Raw genomic sequence first — 21,302 nt, forward strand, 5'->3', positions numbered from 1 at the left:
AGGAATAAGCACACAAGGCCCCTCGCTTGCACAGACAAGACATAAAACAGAAACACAGTATTTATTCCACTCTATACTGGGCTGGACTGGAGCTTCTCATCCCTCCGCTCGATGGATTAGCAGCCACTAACAATGCCTCTCGAGGCAACTCTCAGTTTTGTTTCCAAAAGTTTATTCCGTTTGTAATTTCTCATACCTGCTAATCTCTCCCGGATGTCCTCAGCTGCTCCAGAGCAAGGGTGAGGCTGAGCCACGTGCCGCAAGGCTCGCCGGGTCTTCCTTCACCTTGCTGCCTGCCTGTCATCCCTGCTGCTGCTCATGGAGGCAATGCAAAGACAACGAATCGGTTTTGGTTGCTCAGCTCCAGTGCTTCTTTCTGTGGGAAGGAAAATCAGTGGGAATTTCAAGAGCATGTTGAATGCAAGCTCAGATGGTAAGTCAGCGTCAGATTGTCCAGAGGACTTGCATGTGGCTACAGCCCTGCCTCAGGCATTTCCAAAGGCCCCAACTGCCTGTCTTTGCAGCTTGAAAGACCCTTCAAAGTCACTTTTGCAATCTCATGACTGCTTCCAGAGTCCATACGCTCCTTCCTCCCAGCATGAAACTCCAATGACCCTTTTAAAGAACAAAACCAGCACAGTAGCACTCAGAAGCAACCCTACAAAAACTAACAAGCCTTTGCACTCCAGCAACCACAGGCCACTTTCTGGGAAAAAGGCAGGATACGGACACAAGGAAATGGATCACACAGCAGTTGCTGCAAAGAAAGACTCCAGTTTCCAGCACAGAAAGGTTTCCTCTGGACATAAATAAACCCTGTGGCCATGTCTTTCTGGTCATGCTGATAATTTCCTCAACTCCTGAGCCCTCTTTCAGTAGACATGGTACCTTTTCCATACAAAGCTCATCCCACCTCATACTTCAGGCTGCTCCTCAGCCACAGACCTGAAGTGACAGAAATGATGAAGCCGCATGGCCGTGTGATTTCTGATGGCAAAAACCCATGCTCTGACGCAAAGCATGGACCTAAACATTTTATGGCATTCTGGAATATAAGAGCCTCCAAATGCTACTCATAAAAGGAACATGAAGAACTGCTTTTCAACACCATTCTCCTATTTTCTCCCCCTTTCCCTTTTTACACTCCAAAGGGTGAACGACTTCGGCTCCAGTGGAAAAACAGAGAGAAGGACACCAGGAATTATTTACTTATTGCTGCCTTTTCTTCATCAAGTTTTCCTCCTTTAGGACTTGGCCCTGGCTGGTTTCCCAAGCAAGAACTGAGAGAGGCGACAGTTCATCCATCTCTATTCAAATTACTTTTGTACTGCATTGAATAATTGTGCCTCCATTTTACTCCAGGGCTAAAGGTGACTGACTTAAAGGTGATTATCTTTTGTTAATAGCCTGCATTACTGAGCAAGATCTCGGAATTAGCTTTGTAATCCTTCCCCACACTTTAATGTTGCTATTATTATTAATATTGCTCTTTAAAACATACTTTTCTCCTGTCATGTGGAGGCAGTGACTGCTGCTTCTCAGGGAGATGGTGAAAAGGCTGCCTGATACTATCAAGCAGGAAGAACCCAGTGCATCACGCCGCTTTTTTCCTTAAAGGTGGGGGCAGTTTGAGTCCAGCCATGAACAAGAGGCATTTGATTAAATCGATACAGGCTGGCTGCAGCTAGGCTTCCACAGTCAATACAGACACCACAGCTTTGGGAACATATTTAACCATTCTGTAGGATTTTTACAATATGTTTTATCTTTTAAATAAGCCCATTTCCACCTTGCCATCCCACTGCAAGCCCTGGGGCTCAATGGGCACTTGCACCAGTAGCCTTTCTTTCCCTAGATCGGGACTGAGATACCATCCCAAATCTGGTGGATGCAAGTCCAACCTCAGAGGCAGCATCAGTGACTTCAGATTTTTTCATCCTTTTCAGGATTTAGAAGAGCTCATCAACACTGCTTCAGGAAGGTCTTTTACCAATCCAGCTCACACAGTGCTAGTGAAATACCCCATCAGGAAATCCCAGCACACCATAAATAATTGGTATTAGGCTTATATTTTTCATGGCCCAGACTTTCTGCAGTTTCTGCTCTAACAAATCACATTTGTCAAGCTTTCCCCGCATTGTCTGCTGAACACTGAGCACCGAGCACCAGCATTGTTTGACGGGCATTTGCTGAGCACTCAAAGGACAGGCTCTGGAAGGACTCTGTGCCCAGCACCACTGCTAGAGCTTGAATATACAGTATTTCACACATACTTGCACACTGTGTGTTACTTCCAATGTCTTCTGTCTGTTCTGTCTTCTCTTCCTTCTGTATTTATATTATTGTTTGCTGCCTCCCATACAGAAGTAACTAGCTGAAGGCTTGTGGAGAAGCGTATAATTTGGTTCAAGCGAGGCTAGCATTTTCTATCATCATCAGTGTTGCACTCAGGTGTGTAATGTGCAAATTCATCAGTGTATTGCAGGCAAAAGGTAAATGTCTTGCTATTAAAGATAAAATGTTATGAACTTTTAAAGCTAACTATTATTATTAAACAGTTAAACATCCAGAGGTGGAGAGAAGAAATACCTTTCCCATAATGAACTTTAAGCTGTGAGGTGCATAAATAAATGATGTATTTCTTTCACATAAAATGCATATTAGAATGCCATTACTAAGCTCAAAACAACAGGCATTCAAAGGTAAGGAAATAGCCATGCCACCTCATCAATTAATGCCATACTATTTTTCCTGCCACATTTGGTGCCAACTGCTGCCTACATGGCCCTAAAAGTTTAACACAGCCTTGGAGCCTGTTCTCTACTCACCAGCAGCCAGCTCCCACAAGCTCACCTCTTTTGCTGGCATCACTAATAGATTACCTTGGTACGCAAGGTGAGCAAGATCTGTTTTGTCAAAGACATCAAAATAGCATGTTTGGTAGAAATTTGAGGCAGCAGCTTCCCACTTGCATCAATCCTAGTGCATAGTACTTGAATGTAACAATAGCAAAGAGAACTGAGCCAGGAACTGTCACCCACCAAACCCCACAGCAAGTTCCTTGGACCAAGCCCTTCTCCATGCAGGCCAGACTAACTAAACCAAGCCCTCCTGCAGAGACAGCTGGCTCTCCTCAGACAGGCAACAGGTGACAAAATGTAGGAGAGCCAGGAGAGATCATATCTCCCTGCCCTCCATGTGCTCACGCTGCAATGCCGTTCAGAGGAGGATGGGTCTGATCCAGACCCACCTTCCAGTGCAACCAGAAACCTGCCGCTTTGTCTAGGTCAGGCTGGGAGATGAGATTGTGTGAGGCTACTGAAGCCACCTGGAAATTTAGTTTAACTCCCTGCTCTGACCTGGATCTGGGTTGGAAGCTAAACTCATATGCCAGAAATATAAGAGGCCAGATCCAGGATGCAAATGTCCCACACAGGTGCGCAGTCTGGTTCTGCCATCTCCCCTTCAGCCTTTCTGTCAGTGCACAAGACACCAGTCTGAGTTTCTGCCAAAAAAAAGGCCCCATAAGCAGCAGCTCTAAAGGGAAAGGATCCGAGAGCAGCAGGGAAAGACCCCCAGCCTGCGGAGAGCAAATGCGGCAGCACTTTGCAACACAAAATCACACAATTTCTGGAGAGCTGCATATGGCCCCAGCCCACTGTGGCTCTCCAGGCAAGGGAAAGCCACACTTCAGGCTGGAAGCACCTTCCCGTACCTGAGGAGTTATGCAGTTATTTAACAACCCACTGTCTGTCATTACTTACAGCTTTACGCATAACCAGAACTTCCTAACTGGCTGTGCACATTATGGCCATGGTCACCAGCAAATAAACGCCCATGGCTGATGGCCTTATTTCTATGCAGAAATTCCACCCTGGAACTGAATACAAAATATTTAAGGTTAATCATTGCACTTGTCTGATGGTTAAATCCACTCAGCATTTGACCTCTCATCTTGTCATGCCCATTTAGATTAAAATCATTGGGGCTTGCCCTGCCCATAGCACCTTATCATTCAGCAGAGGCTAGGCTCAGGTGGATAAAGTACTGATATATATCTCAGGCCTGGAAAAAAAAAAAACTTTCCAATAGCTTCCACTGCAAAACTTGCATTTTTGTGCCTGCAATCAGACCAGAGTGCTATCCGGAATGGTTGTTTAGCTGGCCCAAAACAATGAGACGGGCAACAGAGCCTGTAACACAAAGCCCCATTTCTCATATTGGTTTTCAAGTAGAGTTAAGCAAGTCAAGGGAAATGGTCTGAGCAGCAAGAGGGAAGAAAAAGGTATGAGAAAAAAAATGTAGAAATGTCTCTTTGAGAAAACAGTACTTGGCTTCTGAGAATAAAAAGCTTACTAGTCAGAATAGTCCTTCCCCAAAGCAGAAATTTTCCAGTGTTCCCATAAAAATGAAAGCCATAAAAAAGGATTTTCAATTCCAAAACATACACATTTTCAACTGAAAAGCTTTCAAATGTAAATAGTTTTGTTCAGCCATGATGTTCTGGCTTTGAGTTACCGATAAAGCATGGATGCTTTTAGAAAACAGCAGATACATTCCACAGAAATTTGTATTTAATTAAAATACCTTTTTTTTTTCCTTTTTTTTTTTTTTTTTTTTTTTTTTTTAAATCAAAGAAGAGTTTTGGCAGGGAAGTTACAACAGTCTTAGCTGTGGTTAGGACTTTTGAATGTGGCCAGGACTGACTTAACTTCACCTCTGAATGACATCTGTCCTTTGGCTTCAACAGGACATTGCCCTGCACCAGAATTGAGACAAGGGGTTTTCTGACCCACAAAAAAACCTAGCAGTCCCAAGTTTGATGCCCAAATATATTATTAGTGACAGGAAATCTTCAAGAAGTTCACTAATTCACTTCAGCATCTACATTTTGATAACTTGTCTAAAGCTGCAAGATCTGGAAAACAAGACTGAAAATCCCCTAAAGCCGGGCCCTCAAGAAATATTCTGTATGTCTTTCTCTGAAGCATGTAGAAAAACCACAAGAATAGCCTTTCCTCAAGGTATTTTGAAACCTCAGCTCCTAGTTGGATTGGAGAAGGGCAGAGGCAAGCGGAAATGAAAATCATCTGGGGAAATGTTCACAAGGCTGCTTAAGACCTTGTGGAAGCCTCTGTCTGGATTTGGATGAAAGATGGAGACAAGGGCAGCTTCAGGGAACGAAGGAGATTAGAGGCAAAGAGGCTGTTTGCATTTTAGCAGGAAACTTCAGCAATCTTGAATTTCAAAATGGCTGAGAAACGTGAAATCAGACCAGATGCACTCCCACCAGCAGCTGTGATGGTCTGAACTGGAAAAAGCTCTAATAGTACCTGAATTTAGAGGTGGGTATGGAATGAGACCCAGCTCTATTCTTCAGTCTCACACCTCATCTTTAACCCTCAGCCCCATGAACATTTTCTTGTCCACCTACTTTCAAAACTGAACAACTGAGCAAAATTCACTCTGAACGGGGCAAAAAAAGGAGATTTAAGTCTTTCCCCTTTTAAAAAAGCATCTCAAATGACTGTCAGCTTGCATGCAAATTACATGTAAAGGAGGCCCGACTTACTTACTTAATCAACCCCTTCCCTGGCACCAGAAAGCTGGTTGCCCTATGTCCACATGGTGTTTCTGAGGGCTCTGGCAGCTCCTCTCTTTGCCACCAGTGGGTACCAACACCACCCCCCAAGTTTCCAAGGCCTTGTGCTTGACTTACCAGAAGCCTGTTGGCTGAAGATAACATGAACTATGGGCCAAACATAGAGCAAATGTTTTGATTTACAGAGTTGAGCCGTGGCAAAAGTGCCTGTGCAGGTGGGGAGGAAGCAGCCTAAAAGGGGGGTTTCCTTCCTCAGCTCCTTCCATCTGGCAAAAAGCTGCGGAAGTCATTTGACGCCGGGTGGAGTGGGCTGGGAAGGACCCCATGTCACTGGGAACAGCCATAGCTTTGTACAGCTCGCCATGTTTTTCTCCACGGCTGAACCGTGAACTCACAAGAGGAACCTCACCGACTTCGGCTCAATCGCTTGCTCACGGGCAATGATGAGAACAGCTCTAGATCTTGCCGCATACCTCAAAATACACATCCCCGTTGCAGGAAGGACAGAGGACCAGCATCGTTACTCATGTCTCCCAATGATGACAGGAGGCAATGCGTTGCCCTCAGAACGGCTGATAGACCATCAGCTCCCATGGAACCATGCCAGTTTACACTGAGGCAGATCTAACTTTGCTCCTGCACAAGACAGAGTAGAAAAATATTAAAGCCTTGTTCATAAATCACTGTCAGCCTGTGACGAGGGTTGTCCGAGCTACAACGAGATTAATTGCTCGTCATGATTCCATCTCCGTTCCCCTCCCTGCCCACTCCAGAAGTTGGAGGATTTGGAATCCATAATCCAACAAATGTGGCTTTTCTTTTCCTTTAACCTGATGGGATTTCAGATGGATCAGCTGCAAAAACACTTCAAACCCATACACAATCTTTCAGAAAATCAGGAAAGGGCCGCAGGGCTCCCCGGGCAAACAAGTGCCTAATTATGCAGGCAAAGATGTCATGCAATTCTATCACCAACTAACTGTTATGTGGCAGATGCCCCTCACAAATCACTCCTGCTGATTATTTTTATATTTTTCTCTGTCTAGTCACCACGTGCAGCCTAAAACAGATCAGCATGTAAAAAACTCACTGCTCTGGAGCACCACTAAGACTTTCCTTCTCATTGGGGCTGGAACTCATACTGAAAATGGAGAGAATACTGGAGAGTGCATCAACAGCAAGATGACCCCACTACGATTATTATTTGACTTTAAATTACTTAAAATACATCTTAACATTCTAAAAACACATGCAGTTGTTGTAATAAGAAGGGAAGGGCTGAGATTTCACCTGCGTATAAAACCACAGCTCCTTTTACTGCTCTCCAGAAGACAAGTAATCTGCACTGGACTGCATCTGCAACTGTCTTAAAACAACCAGTAAGAGACTAAAAAATTGATGCAACTCAAATGCATTTCAGTAAATGAGAGAGAATCTGATCTGGTTCAGTCTGAGCCCAGACCGTTGTGTATGCAACAGAACTTTGGGTAGAAACTAAGGTGAGGGTTTAAAGTGCAGATTGTCTGGAAGATGTGTAGCAGTGCTACTACAGGCATACTAACCTGTGCACAGTGCCACAGTCGCGCCTCAGCACAAAATATATCAGTTCCCACACCAAAGCTGCCTTGCACCAGCTAAGCTTGGATCCCAAGTGTGACACACACTGGCCTGACTGCAGCCACTCCAAAACTCTTATGGAGCATTTAAGGATGTAAGGTTTATTTAGCCAGTGAACTTTTCAGAACAGATGATGTCTCTCCACTACCTGCATGTACAGCATGAAGCACAATGGGTCTCTCCTTCTGCTTGGAAACATTACACAGGTGATGCCACAGCACAATTTATTACCAACATTGCTCAGGCTTCCCCATTCTCAGATGTCACCGCTTTTTCTAAGCTTTCAGCTGCTCCCGAGACAGAAGGTGGCAGCAGGTCAGTGTGGTTCAGTGCTTTCCTTGCTATTGACCTCCTCATCCATTGTGAACATAAAAACTTGCCTCCTCCCACCTCCACGCTTACCGGAGCCCCTGCTGGCCTCATGCTCTGCAACCTGAGCCCTTTCTGCAGGCCATCAGCTCAGCCTTGACTGTTCTCAGTAGGAACCACATAGGCTCCATTAATCATCTTTTCTCCAAGTCTCCAGTTCTCCGCTCAGCCTCCCGCCCAGCACTCGAGCATCCTGTCTTCCATGCCACTCCTGGGCTGCGTCCAGGCCAGCCTCGCACTCACATCCTGACTTCTTTGCACCACGCACATCTGACACCATTTATTAAGCAACACCATTTACTAAGCCGTAACACGCTGGGCTGCACCATATCTCTTTTCCTATTCAGATATAATTCTAGGAACAATCTAGATGAGATCACATATAGAGGAAATGACACTTCTTGCCTGTACTGAGGACCAAATGGCAGCATTGTATGGTGAAGTGCCACAGACGTTTGATATAGTTGTATTTTTAGCCATTCCCTCCCTTCCCAAATCAAAACAACAAGAGGGGGCTTTCTCAGTGACTTTTGCTATACAATGTCTGCTAGATTGCAACTAGAAACATCTTCTCATGAAACCAAAGGTTTGAAAAGGCCAGGTACAGACCGGCATGATGGGCTTGAACACTCTTATCAGCTGTGTTGGCATCATTCACTGGCCTCCTGGCAGAGACGACAACAACAACTTCTCTCCAATCAGGAATGAGACTTCAGCTCCTCCAAGGCCCCAGGTTTGTGAATGGTGCTTCACAGCTCCCCTGCGTTTTCCACACCCACGCAAAACTGCGGCAGGCAGGCAGACAAAACACCAAACCCAACAGAAAATGTGATCCTCTCTGGGGAAAATTTCAACTTTTCAGCCAGAAAGAGCAAACTGTGTCCCAGAGTGCTTTGAACTTAATGAGGCATGTTATTTTTAGCTTTTATAGATGAAAATGTCATTAAAAGCAAACATATTTCTGGGGAAAAAAAAAAGCTAAATACCCTGCAGTTTGGACTTTTTCTAAGGCCACCTCTACTTTCAACAGAAGATGATGGGTTATAATAATAATAAACACATTGGGCACCTTTTTCCTTTCCACACAGGGCACTGCAGTGTTGCTTCCAAATAGATAACAATATAATTTCTTTCCATTTAAAGATCCATTTGTTACTACCATGTAACTGAGAACCTGGTCTTCTCCTGCCAGAACGACCATCTGAAGTCTGGCTGAAGAGGCAGCACATGGAAACCTAACACAAGGCAGATGGCTCTGTACCCAGTCAGGCACAACAATAATCAGTCAAAATCCATACTCATAAATTGAACTAAATGGAAAGCTCTGTATGGGCAAGGAAGTTAGTTCATTTTGGGGTTAGTTTTATTTGTCCTAAGGGCTACTGGCACAGAGAATAAGTAGGAGGGTAACTCAAAATCAATCTTGCTAGGAAGCTTTCATCCCAGAGAAAATATCCATGAGCAAAATAGTTTGCAGAAAACGATCATCTGGTGCCTGGGTTTGAATTATAAGAGCACAAAGTTAGGCTCTGACTCCATCTCTGGGCATTCAGGCACTCTGCACCAGAAGCACTTGCAATTCAAAGATGCAGTTTTTCAGTGCTAGAAATCAGGCTTCTTTTAATACAGGACCTAAAGCTGGATTTAGGAACCATTCTGGGAACCACATTGTGACCATTTTTGCTCAAATCCTCATCCATCTGATAATCTTCCACCACTCTTCAAGAAGTATCTGCCAAAGTAACAATTTAATTACTTTATCCATGTGGATCTTGCCACCTCCTTGCTCTCCCCAGCCTCTCACTCTCATATATGTGGCTCCTCAGAACTCACAATGTGAGGAATGCAGAATTTTCTCCAGAAAAAACACATCCATCTCCCAGGTCAGGGAAATCTGACTCACTTGTAACATTAACAAAACCTCACACGGACAGATGTGAAGAAGGGGGACATAATCAACATTCTTCCCTAGGTCTAATCTGCTGCTGCACTGGTGCTGATCCCAGAATCCATCTGAGCAACAGCATTACAGTGGCTCCAAAGAGGTGTAGCTGGAGGAGGGTGAAAGGTTCCAACTCCGCTTTACAAACCTTTCACTACAGAGGCAAATGCCCATGCCAAAACTCTACACTTCCAAAAGCTTCCAGATATCACTTCCCCTCAGCCCCCACATCACTGGGGTCACAGGAGTATCATTCAGGGTTTGATTTACCAAAGGATTAAAAAAATGACTGGGAAACATTTAAACCAAGCATATATTGCATTCACAGATATTTACAGGGAGGACTCCATTATCTGTTTTCTGTTTGCACCCTTTCCTGAAGAGCAATCCGTAACCACATCTGTGCTATCACCCTCGCAGCTGCAGGACACAGCAAGAGCCAAAGCATAGGTGGGAAAAGAGCAAAGGGCTTGGATGAGAGAGTGCCCGGAGTCTGGAAGCATCCTCTACTTGCATGTGGGGTAGTGAGGACCAGCCTGTGGAAAGGAGGTGCCTCTGGGACACTTGTTCCAGTTACTGGTTGACTGGTGGCCAAGATTCTCAGTTCCTGGACTCTTCAGGATCCAAACAGGGTAAGACAAATGGGAAGGCTGGAAGGAGGAGCAATTCCAAAGTCGTGTATTAAATACAGCACCTGTACATACGGGTGCTTAGGGAGCATGGAAGGCCTCAGGATGTTTTTGGCTTTCTTCTCAAAAAGACATGCAATGAAGTCTTGCTCAATAGTAGCTCAGGAAAACATAATTTCTGACATGGGTGGGCTCCAAAGCAGAGCTTTAACACTATTGACTTTAATCTCTGCCTCTCTGGAGCAAGTCTTGATAGATTTATTCTAAGCACCAGGTTAGATTCCCAAATGGTGCCAACCAGCTTTTCGTGGAAGCCAGTGGAGCTCTGCCAATCTACACTAACTCTGTATTTACAAGGATTTTTGATAGGCAGAATTCAGAGATTTTGAGAGGTCCAGATTATAAAAAGTAGCACTAAATCAGGAGGGTGAAAAACAGGGCGATGGGCAGACAGATTTCAAAACACCATTCATGAGCCTTTGCTTTAGAACATGAGCCACAGCCAGAACAAAAATCACACATATGGCCCCAGAGCCTAATGCCAGGAAACCAGAGAGTGAAGTGATATCTACTTTATCACTATCATAAATAGATGAAAATCCAGCAAATGCTTCAAGAGACAAACCCCCCCTGATGTTAAGAGGGAAACTGCCCTCAACTTCTACCCACTTTGGATCAGGCTTTAAAAAAAACCATTAATTTTTTAAAAGTACTGAGGTGAGCAAGGAGCAAACTGGTAGCCAGTAAAGAGCCCCAGAGCACCCAGCCATGCCCCTGCTGTAACTCAAGTCCTTTACAAACCACCGCTTCCACCGCAGCAAAGGGAGAGCCAGCTCCGCTCTTGGGCAGCCTTTTTTATCCATGCAAATATGACATGAAAAATTTCAGTCCATAACTACCTTGCTAAATAGCATGTAATAGGTAGAAACAGTTCAACATACTTTTCAGTCTGTTTTCAGTGCAGATTAACTCACAAATTGTGTCTCTGAGCATCCCAGCACATACCAAGCTTTACTCCAGGCAGAAGTGAGATCAGCATTTGCTCTATGTGTTTTTCCAGAAGGGCGGGGGGAAGACATTTGAAGGGTGGCATTCTTTTTAAAAAGGGGTCAACAACAGGTCAGCAATACAAGAAAATAGGTCACGCCATCTTAATTGGGAAGTCATGAATTTGGGGCTGTCCCCATCCTGGTAACACAGCAAGGATCTTTGTTCCAAGCATTAGGCAAAAGCCAGCACCGTTAGCCAAAATAACTTTCAAGCAAACTCTCATTGAATAAATCTTTTACACTGAAGGGAACATTTTTCAGTACTCTGTTTTTTAACACCATTAACTTTAACTGTCAAGCCTGACAAGTATGGAAAACTGTTTTCTTACAAAAGTTAACATAAAAAACATTTTCCACTAAAAGGAGTTTTTCTTGCTACACATTAACTATCCATTTTGCCATTTAACTCTAATTGCTGTTTTTCTCCATTCCAAATCTTTTTTCCTCTCCAAGATCTGGACTTTAAAGAGTCTGAGTAGACAGGCGTTAACACTTGTTTATAGAAGTTCTGTAACATGGATGTATTGTAATGAACTAATTATATTTAAGAGAAGGATCTGGGAATAACCATGACCCGTTAATCACATTCACTTATACACTCCTGTTCTTTTTTCCTACTATTTCCAAGTGTCTAGGTGAATTCTTCAAAATATTCAGGAGTCTAAAACCATCTGGGGACTTTCAGAGCCAAATCACTATGTAAATTAACAGCCACATTGGGTGGAAAGGGAAATGGAATGGCAATCCATTAGGACATCAGCTGACCAGTGGGGACATGCTGGCTCAGCAACCTGCAGGCACATGTCCTGGGAGGGGTTCATCGCTCCTGACTTTACCTTCTGAACATTGCATCTAGTCTCAGGTGTCTCTTTAGTAAGTGGAAAGCATCAGTACCTCCTGGTGACAGTGTGGGTTGACAGGGGACAAATCTGTGCTGCACAGACTGATGTTAACTGCCTGGGTGTGTGTGCTGTGGGAGTCCCTGCTGCTCCCAGCATGCTGCAGTAACAGGCTAGATTATGAAACGATAAAGCATGAAGTGATTTAAGACATGTAACTTGATTTTAAAATGTCCACACTAGTGGGATTTGTGTTGATTTACCTCCATATGTTTCTAAACCAAGTTAAGTGGCTGCACAAATAGTTTGGAGATGTCCCCTAAAACAGGCTCCCAGGAGATGCAGCGATGCGAGAAGCCTGTCGAGCCACTTGTCTGCGTGGATGCACTTCTCGTCTCAAAACAGGTGAAGGAATCAATATGAAGCTAAGTGAATTAATCTGTATCTGGAACGCTTTAATAAATAACAAGGTTTTCAGAAAATTCAGTCCCCAGTTCATTGGTTCTTCCAGAAATCCTCGCCTAAGCTGGTAAGAAACAAATAGAAGTCCTAATTCACTTCTAGATCAGCCTATTTTTGTGAAACCACCTCTTGTGTTACACTGTGACACACAGGCAGCTGAGCTGGTAGCATACGTAGTGTCAGGGGTTGTTTGATTAATCAATGACAAAACCAGATGAGACCGTGATTTTAATTTCTGACCCCCTGGATAACTCAAGCCATAAGACTTCCCAGAACTGATCCTTCTAAAACTAGAGTAGGTATTTTAGGAAAAGAAAAACATGTAAAAATTTCCAATGAAACAGAAAGCTTCATGTTTCTTGGTGCACTGTTGTGAGTGGTTAATTGCTCTCACTGCTGAAAATGTGGTTTATGTCTAGTCTGAGTTTACCTACCTTCAGTATCTCTCACTGGTTTTTACTGCATGTTTGTTTGCCGGACTGAAGTCAGCCTTTTTATTGTATTTATGTTTCTCTCCACCAGGGTGTTCAAGTCTCCCCATCACCTTCCTCTTTGTTAGGCTACGCAAACTGTCTCCTTCAGTCTCTGGTGGGTAGATGTGCTTTCCAATCATTTAACAAATCTTAAAAAAAACTTTTTCTCAATTCTCTCCAATTTATCAATGTCTTCCTCAAACTACCAAAGCCACAACTGGAAACTGCAGGAAGAGCACCTTCCTCCTAGTCTCCTATAGTCCTCTTTTTATACACCCAAAGATGTTTCCCTTCTTTGCCACTTGGCTGATGGTCCCCACAGCTTCACACATCTTTTTCAGAGTCATCAGTTCCCAGGATATGGCCCAGCTCTACATGGGTCCTATTAAAATACATTGGTCATTTTCATCCAGGTTACTAATGGGATCTAAATCATTCTGCACTGGTAATCTATCTTTTATTTCAGTTATCTCTTCTTCAGATTTTGACCTCATCTCAAAGATAGATCCGTGATAACTCCAGGACTCCATTAGAAACACCGCTACTCACTGACAAATTCCCATTTAAAACTGGAGACCACAGCAGTTTGTTATCCATTTCAGAGATGCCTAATTGGTTTTCTATCATTCCAGCCTTGTGTAAGAACTTATTGATAGCCAAAGGCAATACTTTCACAGGACCACAGGGTGATTCAGGTTGGAAGGGGCCTCAGGAAGTCACCTAGCCCAACCTGCTCCTCAAAGCAGGGTCAGCCATGAGATTGGACCAGGATCCTCAGGCCTTTCCAGAAATTTATCACATCAGTACTATCACATTTATCAACACCACTTGTAATCTTCATGGAAAAAAAAAAATCTAATTAGACAAGAACCATATTCTATAAGCCGGTGTTGATTGACACTACTTACATTAATCCTTTTAATTCTTTACTAATTACATGCCCTATCAGCAATTCCATTATTTTGTCTAGGATTAATGTCAGGCAGAAAAATCCGTAGTTATGTGAGCCACCTTGTTTATCCCTTAAAAAATAATGGTACAAAACTAAACTTCTTCCACATAGCTGTAACTTGCTGGTATTTATTATCTCTAATTAAGAGCTGCTATACAACATTCTTTCAATATAAAAGGTGTTTTATTGTTAAAGGACATGATCACACAACCTCCCTTTTCCCCGTAAGAAACAGAAATATTTATTGAACTCTTCAAAATTCTGTACAATATTACTAACAACACTATCATTTTCATGTAGCACTGATCTATTGTAAATATAATTATATCACTCAAGAAAGAGAGCTGCATTTCTGTGGGGATTTCGTTTTGAAAACCATATGTTGGAGCCTTGTGCTGCAAATACTAAAAATGTGCTCAGAATTCCTAAAATTATACTTGAAAATATCCAGACACAAAAACAATCGCATCTAACATAGAAGAAATTCTATATTAGGCCTCATTTTTACAGATCAAGGGGAACTGATGACAGAATGTGAAAATAGAGTAGCAGCTTAGGTACAAGAGACTGATTTGATTACATTTGTTATGTGCAAATAGAATAAAGTCCAAACGAGTAATGTATCTACTTGATGATTTAAAATGCCAGCTTAACAAAGCTGAAAATAATTACAAAGCAAAACAATTGGGAGAAAGAATTTGAGCAGAAATCTGTGAATGATAATTGGGAACTGTTCAAGACCTTTTTACTGCCTACGCAGAGGAACCACAATCCCACGGAAAAGAAAGAAGGCTGTGCTGGCTAAAAGCTGCTCTGGCTTTGAGGCCAAGGGAAAGCCAAATCATAAAGTAATAAATAATTATTCTTGCCCATGAAAGACAAGAAACATTAATAGCAATGAATATAAGTCAGCAGCAAGGAATTCCACAACACTGATAAGGGATGTCATGTATGGATTGAAGGAAGATAAAGATACTGGGAACAAAAGAAAAATGAAGGTTTTGTCTTCTGTGTGCAGAAGGTCAAAGACTCAGATCAGTAAGCAGCAAACATGCTGCAATGGGCAACACAAGTGAATCCTTCTGCTGGCATGCTCAGTTCTCCTGTTGCTGGATCAGGAAGCCCCAGCAATGCCCTCCCATGCTGGAGTCATCCCTATCTGTGACACAAACATTACCTCAAAATGCAAAAGAAGTGGCAAGTTGCCCCAAAATGGGGTTGAAGACCATGCATTTCCTCAGCTGGCCACTCTACTGGGCTGTAGTGGCCCAGAGAAGGCAACAGGCTGGCGGGAACAGGACCATAAGCTGAGGCAGAACTGAAGGAGGAATGAGCCATCACAGGATGCTCTTCGAGACAGGCCACTGGTGGCTGTGGTACACATTAGGTGCCTCTCTATTGTTAGCAGCAGGACACCAGGGTAGGGTTTTGCCCAACCAAAAACTGCTAGGCATCTTCTAGAGTTAAAAAAGACCATCACTGCCTTCAGCTCTTTCCAGCTAACCTTTGACCTGTGTCTACACAAGTTATGGATAGTAACACACAAGCTTTGTGCTGTGTTATGTTTGTCCATCCAATTCATCTCCAGAAAAACAAAGGACCACGACAAAGTTCCATGGAGCTAGTCCAAGCCTTCAGAACAACAGCGTATAGAGCTGGCAGAGCCATTCCCAAAACAATCATTCCAGGCAGCAAACACTTCAGAGCAGGCAGCACATGAATGCTCCAAAGCCTCCCCAACAACATGTCTGCCAGGTTTCCCCTACCCAAATACCAAAGTACACGATGACGATGAGATCTCAATATTGAGCATGTTGGGTGGCAGGGAAGCAGCAAAGACCTCTTTGAGAACAAAGGTAGTCGCGAATGCCAGGAGTCAGCAAGCAGTCCTGGAGAGACCCACAACATCCAAAGGTCCAACACAAAACAGTGAAGGGCTTATCTGCATTCAGTGTCTCCGAGCATCACACGGGGAGTCTGAGGCAGCTCCCAGCTAGTGAGGTCAGGAAGAAACTTCTGGGGGCAGGTTGTCTGCTCTGGGGTTTCTTCTGCCTTGCCCATGGCAGAGAAGGCAGTAGTTTAACCAAACCCCCAAAAGCTTGTCCAACAAGGGTACTATAAAAAAGCGTGAGGACCTGTGGTCCTAGGGAAGCAGCCCCAAATGCTATGTTAATCTTCTGTCGGATGCTCCCCCAAACCTAAGGGTACTTCTGAGCACTGCAATAAGCAGATGATACACAACCAAACAGTCACTAGGGTGCTCAGGTTTGTATGACTGAGCCTAGACAGGTCATGCACAGACTTTCCTTACATTCTCCCTCCAACACAGAATACACAGGATGATCTGCTTTAACACGGTGAAACTGGAGAGACAAACAGCTCTCCCACAAAAGCATGCCAGCTGCTCTCTATAGACACAGCAAATAACTCGTTCATTGGTGAGGAGATGCTCCTGTGCCACCAACTTCTTTGCAAAGCAAGGTTTTCAAGGGAAGGCCCTTAAGGGTTAAATTCCCTCCCTGTCTCCTTTTCTCCACCCCTCCCTCCTCCCCACTCCGGCAGCGGATCCTTGTGAAAGAATCTGTATTCGATATGCACCAAGAGAGACTCTGGTCTGGGCTTTTTAATAAAGAGCAATTCCTTTGCATTCTCAGGTGTCCCTTAAAATCAAGCTCTGATATTTCTGCTGCATTATTACCATGGTCTGTAGATGTCTTCAGACGCAGAAAAGCCATTTGCTCTGCAGGTATGCTTTGCCCCTGTAGTGCCGAACAGTTTCTCTCTGTTAAGAAAAGCCCCTCTAGAGAAATTGGTACTTGGACCCAATTAATGGACCTCCTCCACCTTCTGTCTTGCCAGTTTTTCTTGGCAAGAGCATCCAATCCCTGTGGCTGAGACACCAGTCGTTATAACGTGCCATTAAAAAGTGAAACCGGGGAAATAGTGTGTGTAACCTCAGCAAAAAGGAGGTGCCTGAAACATTGCTGGCCTTACTTTTTTCTAACCTGTGCGCCATTCTTAATGATGCACTTCATGATTCAGCTTTTGCGGCACCACTAATTAACTCCGGAGAGCATAAGAGCTGCATGGCACAGAGATAAATTTAACTTTAAAGATGAGCAAAATCCCCATAATTACAAGCAGGGGAGAAAGGTGTTCCTGGAACCATGAGGAAATGGAGAGTGAATACCTGGCTCCCAAAGGTGCAACTGCTCAGCAACACCTCTGACCATGGGGCCAGCTCTAGATAACCACATAAAACTGGGACTTCAACAACCACCTGAGATCTGGGCTGAGAAAGAGCCATTCTGTACGGCCCAAAGTGAAGGTTCAAGCTCTTCAGCCTCTCAGCCAAAATCCCCGTAGAACTTCCTGGGCTGAGAAGAAAAGACTGCATTAAACTCTCCAAATTACTGACTTAGAAAATCCCCTCTATTTCTCCGAGCAGACTGAATGAACGGGGGGAAATTTAGGTCCGGATTAAGTTTAAATGCAGGGCTTGGAATCAAGGGATCATGTTTGGGTTCAGATTCACAGATTCTTATCTCTTCAGATACGATAGGCTGACCTTCTTCATCGTCCAGGTCATGCAATTGCAATTAAAAAAAAAACTGTATGAAGCCCCTTAACTTCTGTTTGAGCTACAGAGTATTTCTGAAGAAGACACGCATTCTTGATTTGAAGAGATCAAACCATGGAGAATCCATCACATACCCCGGTAAACTGTTCCAGAGGTTAATTACTCTCACTGTTAAAAATTTGTACCTTATTTCCAATTTGAATTTTTCTGGCTTCAGTTTCCAGCCATTGGACCTTGTCATGCCTTTGAGTGCTCAATTAAAGAACGCTAAAGCATCAGATACCATTCCCATCTGTCAGTGCTTAAACACAGAAATCTCAGTAGCTGGTTCTCATGAGGTTTTTGGCAGGATCTGAACTACCAACAGTAACTTTTCTGTCTGTCTTCAGATCTGACTTGGAAGCCAAGTCAAAAGGGTGAATGTAATTAGTTTTTAATAATTTGTGATTCTTTAGAGAGCTGTGCAATAAACAGATCTGATTGGAAAAACTCTAATGAATCTTGTTTTTATCAGAATTTACCATTTTTTCCACAGTGAAATGTTTCATTGGAAGAGTTCAGCTTCAAAGGACGGCAGTGAAGGCTGACCAGGTTCTGCCCCTAAGTGCGCTCGGAGCCTGGACCATCACATCATTCACACTCAGCATCTCACAGCAAGCCAGCCACGTGATGTGGCTGCAACAATACAGGGTCATGGCAGAATGAAACTGCAGTTCCATTGGGAGCTGGATCGCAACTGAAACAACCATCCATGCTGTGACAGCAGTGCTGTCCCCCCAAACAGCTCTGGAAATGAACCGAAACACATCCCACAAGTGTGTTGGAGGGTTTTCCTCCTCCCACCTCCTTCTGCTACAGAGCAAATCAAGTTCTTGACAAGCAACTAGCAAAAATAGTCTATATGTTCAAATGAGTATCAAGTGGCATCACACCCCAAAGTTATGGGACAGGCACCCTCGTTGGTAGCTGTTCCATTCCTTGTCATTATCTGCCCAAAGGAAGATATGGCGATGCTTCCACTAACAGGTCTTTTTCTTTTTCTAAAGAGCCACAAACAGCTTTAGACAACAAAAAACAGTGTCAGTGGAGACCTGGACAAGACTCACGAATTCAAACTGCCTGAATCTGAACGGATGGGGCAGTCAATGACTGCTTCCAAGTGAACTTTAGATGGATGGATGGGAAAATGGGGACTTGTGATGGAACCAGACTAGCAATCCCATCTCTGGAGCTACTGCCACATCTCCTGCATGCAAGATGTTACTTCATTGCTACTCTGATACGCTGCTCACGAGCCAGCTATTAGAATGAACTATGCTTCCTGCAGAATGGCACTTGCCTGCTTGAGGCAATGGTGCCATATTCTGCCATTGAATTAATTTGCCATATGACAGGCAGAGAGAGTACTCGAACATGCCTGGAGCCCAGTGATTTTGGCTCGCTTTCACAAGGGATATTTCCTCTATGCATGCAGTCTCCATTATGATTAGAGAAAAAAGGAACCAGGTTTATCTCCTAGACAAACATTTATTTGCTGGGCTATCAGCAAAGGGTCACTTTGGGTTTTTATTGCTTCAGCTTGAACTATTACTTCCCCCATTGCTTTTCTTATTCAGCCCCAAAACACAAGATACTACCACAAAGATCCAAACTCACAGGTGAGACTACATGCAAGACCTTATAGCTAAGAGCCATATGGACTTGGATAAATATTACAGCAAATCCTCAATGTCTGTCCAATTCAGCTACAGACACCTTTTTGTCACAGTAAGTGTTCAGAAAATGAAAACAGGTTACAAAGGTCTATTCTCTCCGGTGAAACACTAAATGCTCACCTGAGGGAGGCTGATTCCCACGCTTGACATCTGCTTCTATAAAGCCAGATCCAAAATGTTGCAAAGAAGAGGCTTGGGCAGGAACTGAGAACCATTTTGGTGGATGATACTATTCATTAAACATCCTGATGCAAAACCAGAGACACCCGTAAATGGAAAAGACCTCATAGGTCCCCCCCGCCTTTCCTCTGGCCACCACAGGATTGTTCCCAAACCTTCAGCTGTCCACAATAGCTTAAAATGCCCTCAAGTAGAGAAACTCACCCTACAAAAGGCAGTTCTGTGAACCAAGGGAACCCAAACACTCCCCTTCCCTGGCTGACCTCTGGGACAGCCCAGACCACCTTTTCCTGCTGCATGCTGGTACCTCTCCCATAGTCAGATTTTCCAAGCCCGTGGGCAAGAAATCAGGCAGCAGGAGGTCGGGCTCATTTCTCACATTCTTCAGGTCATCTTTCCCAAAGATTCCTGTTACTGAGCCTATTCTTGACCCCATAACCTCGGCCAACTTAATCTTCCTATTATCAGGAGGAAACAGTGATAGTTTTTATTGTATCTACCTGTCTCAGATTTATTGTACCCAGATGGATGACTCTGGGCTGTGTTTTCTATTAAGAAGTATCTTTATTTTATCACATCAGTAAGAGAGGTATGCAGGTCCTGAAGGCTGTTCAGCCCAACCATCAGACACATAATATTTTTCTTTGCTAAAGAAAACTGCAGCAGTTACTAGGCCCCTAAATTAGCAAAACTCCTAAGTATAAATGTAGCTTAAAAATACATGCTTAATTCCCATTTAGATCATGGGAAATTACAGCTCAATTCCAGCAGGCACCTACAGTTTTTTATATATACATTTATAAATAGATAATTACATGTTAGCTGAATAAGTACACCTCAAAGCACGTGCTTGAATATATTGCTGAATCAAAGCTCAAACACCCTCCATACCAACCCTGCAGCAAAACACAACAGCGTTATTGGAAATACTATTAGCAGCAACCACATCTTAATAAAATGCAGTTTTAATGCTAGGAAATGTCCTGTGTTATCTAAGCTAATCAAAACACCAGTAGCTGCTAAATGACAAGACCTGCATTTGATCTCGCCTTTATACAGCAAATGCAGGAACACAAGCTCATAAACAAGTGAGGAAACACATTTAACCAACAACCCACAACTTACTTTCAACAAGCTTACCGATGTCAGCACATGCGATAAAATTAGCCTGTTGGAGTCTGCGATTTTGGCATGATTATCTGCTAATTACATGCTGTAAGCTGAGAGGGGTGGGCTTAGCAGCTCGCCGGGGGCTGCTGGCTGCTTGTCTTCCCACAAAACTTGCTCACAAGGCATCTAAAAATAACTTTATAGGCAAATCTTCTTCTGAAGGGAGAGGCAGGGCAAAACAAAAGAGCGTAGACAGCTTAACCTCTTCATGGCCAAATATCCACACTTGCAGCAAAGTATCCAACATCCACATCAGCAGAATTTAATCCTTTGACTCCTTTTCAACAAGGAGCCAAGGCCTAAACCCTATTCTTTTTCTCATTTCCTCCAAATTCAGCTTTCTACATCTTCACCTCTGCCCTATCCCTTTAGTATCTAGCGCATGACCATTGCCTCTGTTCCACAAGTTGGATGTTTTCAATCCTGCATGGAGCTTTTGGGCTCCCCTACAACGTACCTGCTAACTGAGAATAACCTGGTTTCACACACAGAGACGACAGGTTGTTCTGTCTCTTCAAGCCCTGTGACTGACAGCAGCTCAGGTTACATGCTTGTGCAGATAATATGAGCAGACGTTTATCCAGCAGCTTTCCTGTGTCCGATCTTCTCTGCCCTGCTTCCATTTCCCCAGGAGCAGCTGCTGATTTTCACCAACTCTGATTCTATGCAGAGGACATATTTATCCGAGTTCTTTTCAAAGGAGGCAAGTTACCCGTGTGCTGG

General features: G+C 43.7%; 1 long non-coding RNA gene across 3 annotated transcripts in view; it reads right to left on the minus strand.

The window, feature by feature from the left end:
* Positions 1 to 21,030, minus strand: part of LOC138688134 (uncharacterized) — a 97,084-nt gene extending 76,054 nt beyond the window's left edge. For 2 of the 3 annotated variants that reach the window (XR_011327182.1, XR_011327183.1), the window contains exons 1-2: positions 20,535 to 21,030; positions 197 to 376 (exon numbers count right to left, since the gene is read on the minus strand). This is a non-coding gene — a long non-coding RNA (uncharacterized lncRNA). The remainder of the gene's footprint in view (positions 1 to 196; positions 377 to 20,534) is intronic. The other variant, XR_011327184.1, reaches the window with a different exon arrangement.
* Between the last annotated feature and the right edge of the window lie 272 nt (positions 21,031 to 21,302).

This window comes from Haliaeetus albicilla, chromosome 12 (genome assembly GCF_947461875.1).
Source record: "Haliaeetus albicilla chromosome 12, bHalAlb1.1, whole genome shotgun sequence".
In the NCBI taxonomy this organism is placed as follows: domain Eukaryota; kingdom Metazoa; phylum Chordata; class Aves; order Accipitriformes; family Accipitridae; genus Haliaeetus; species Haliaeetus albicilla.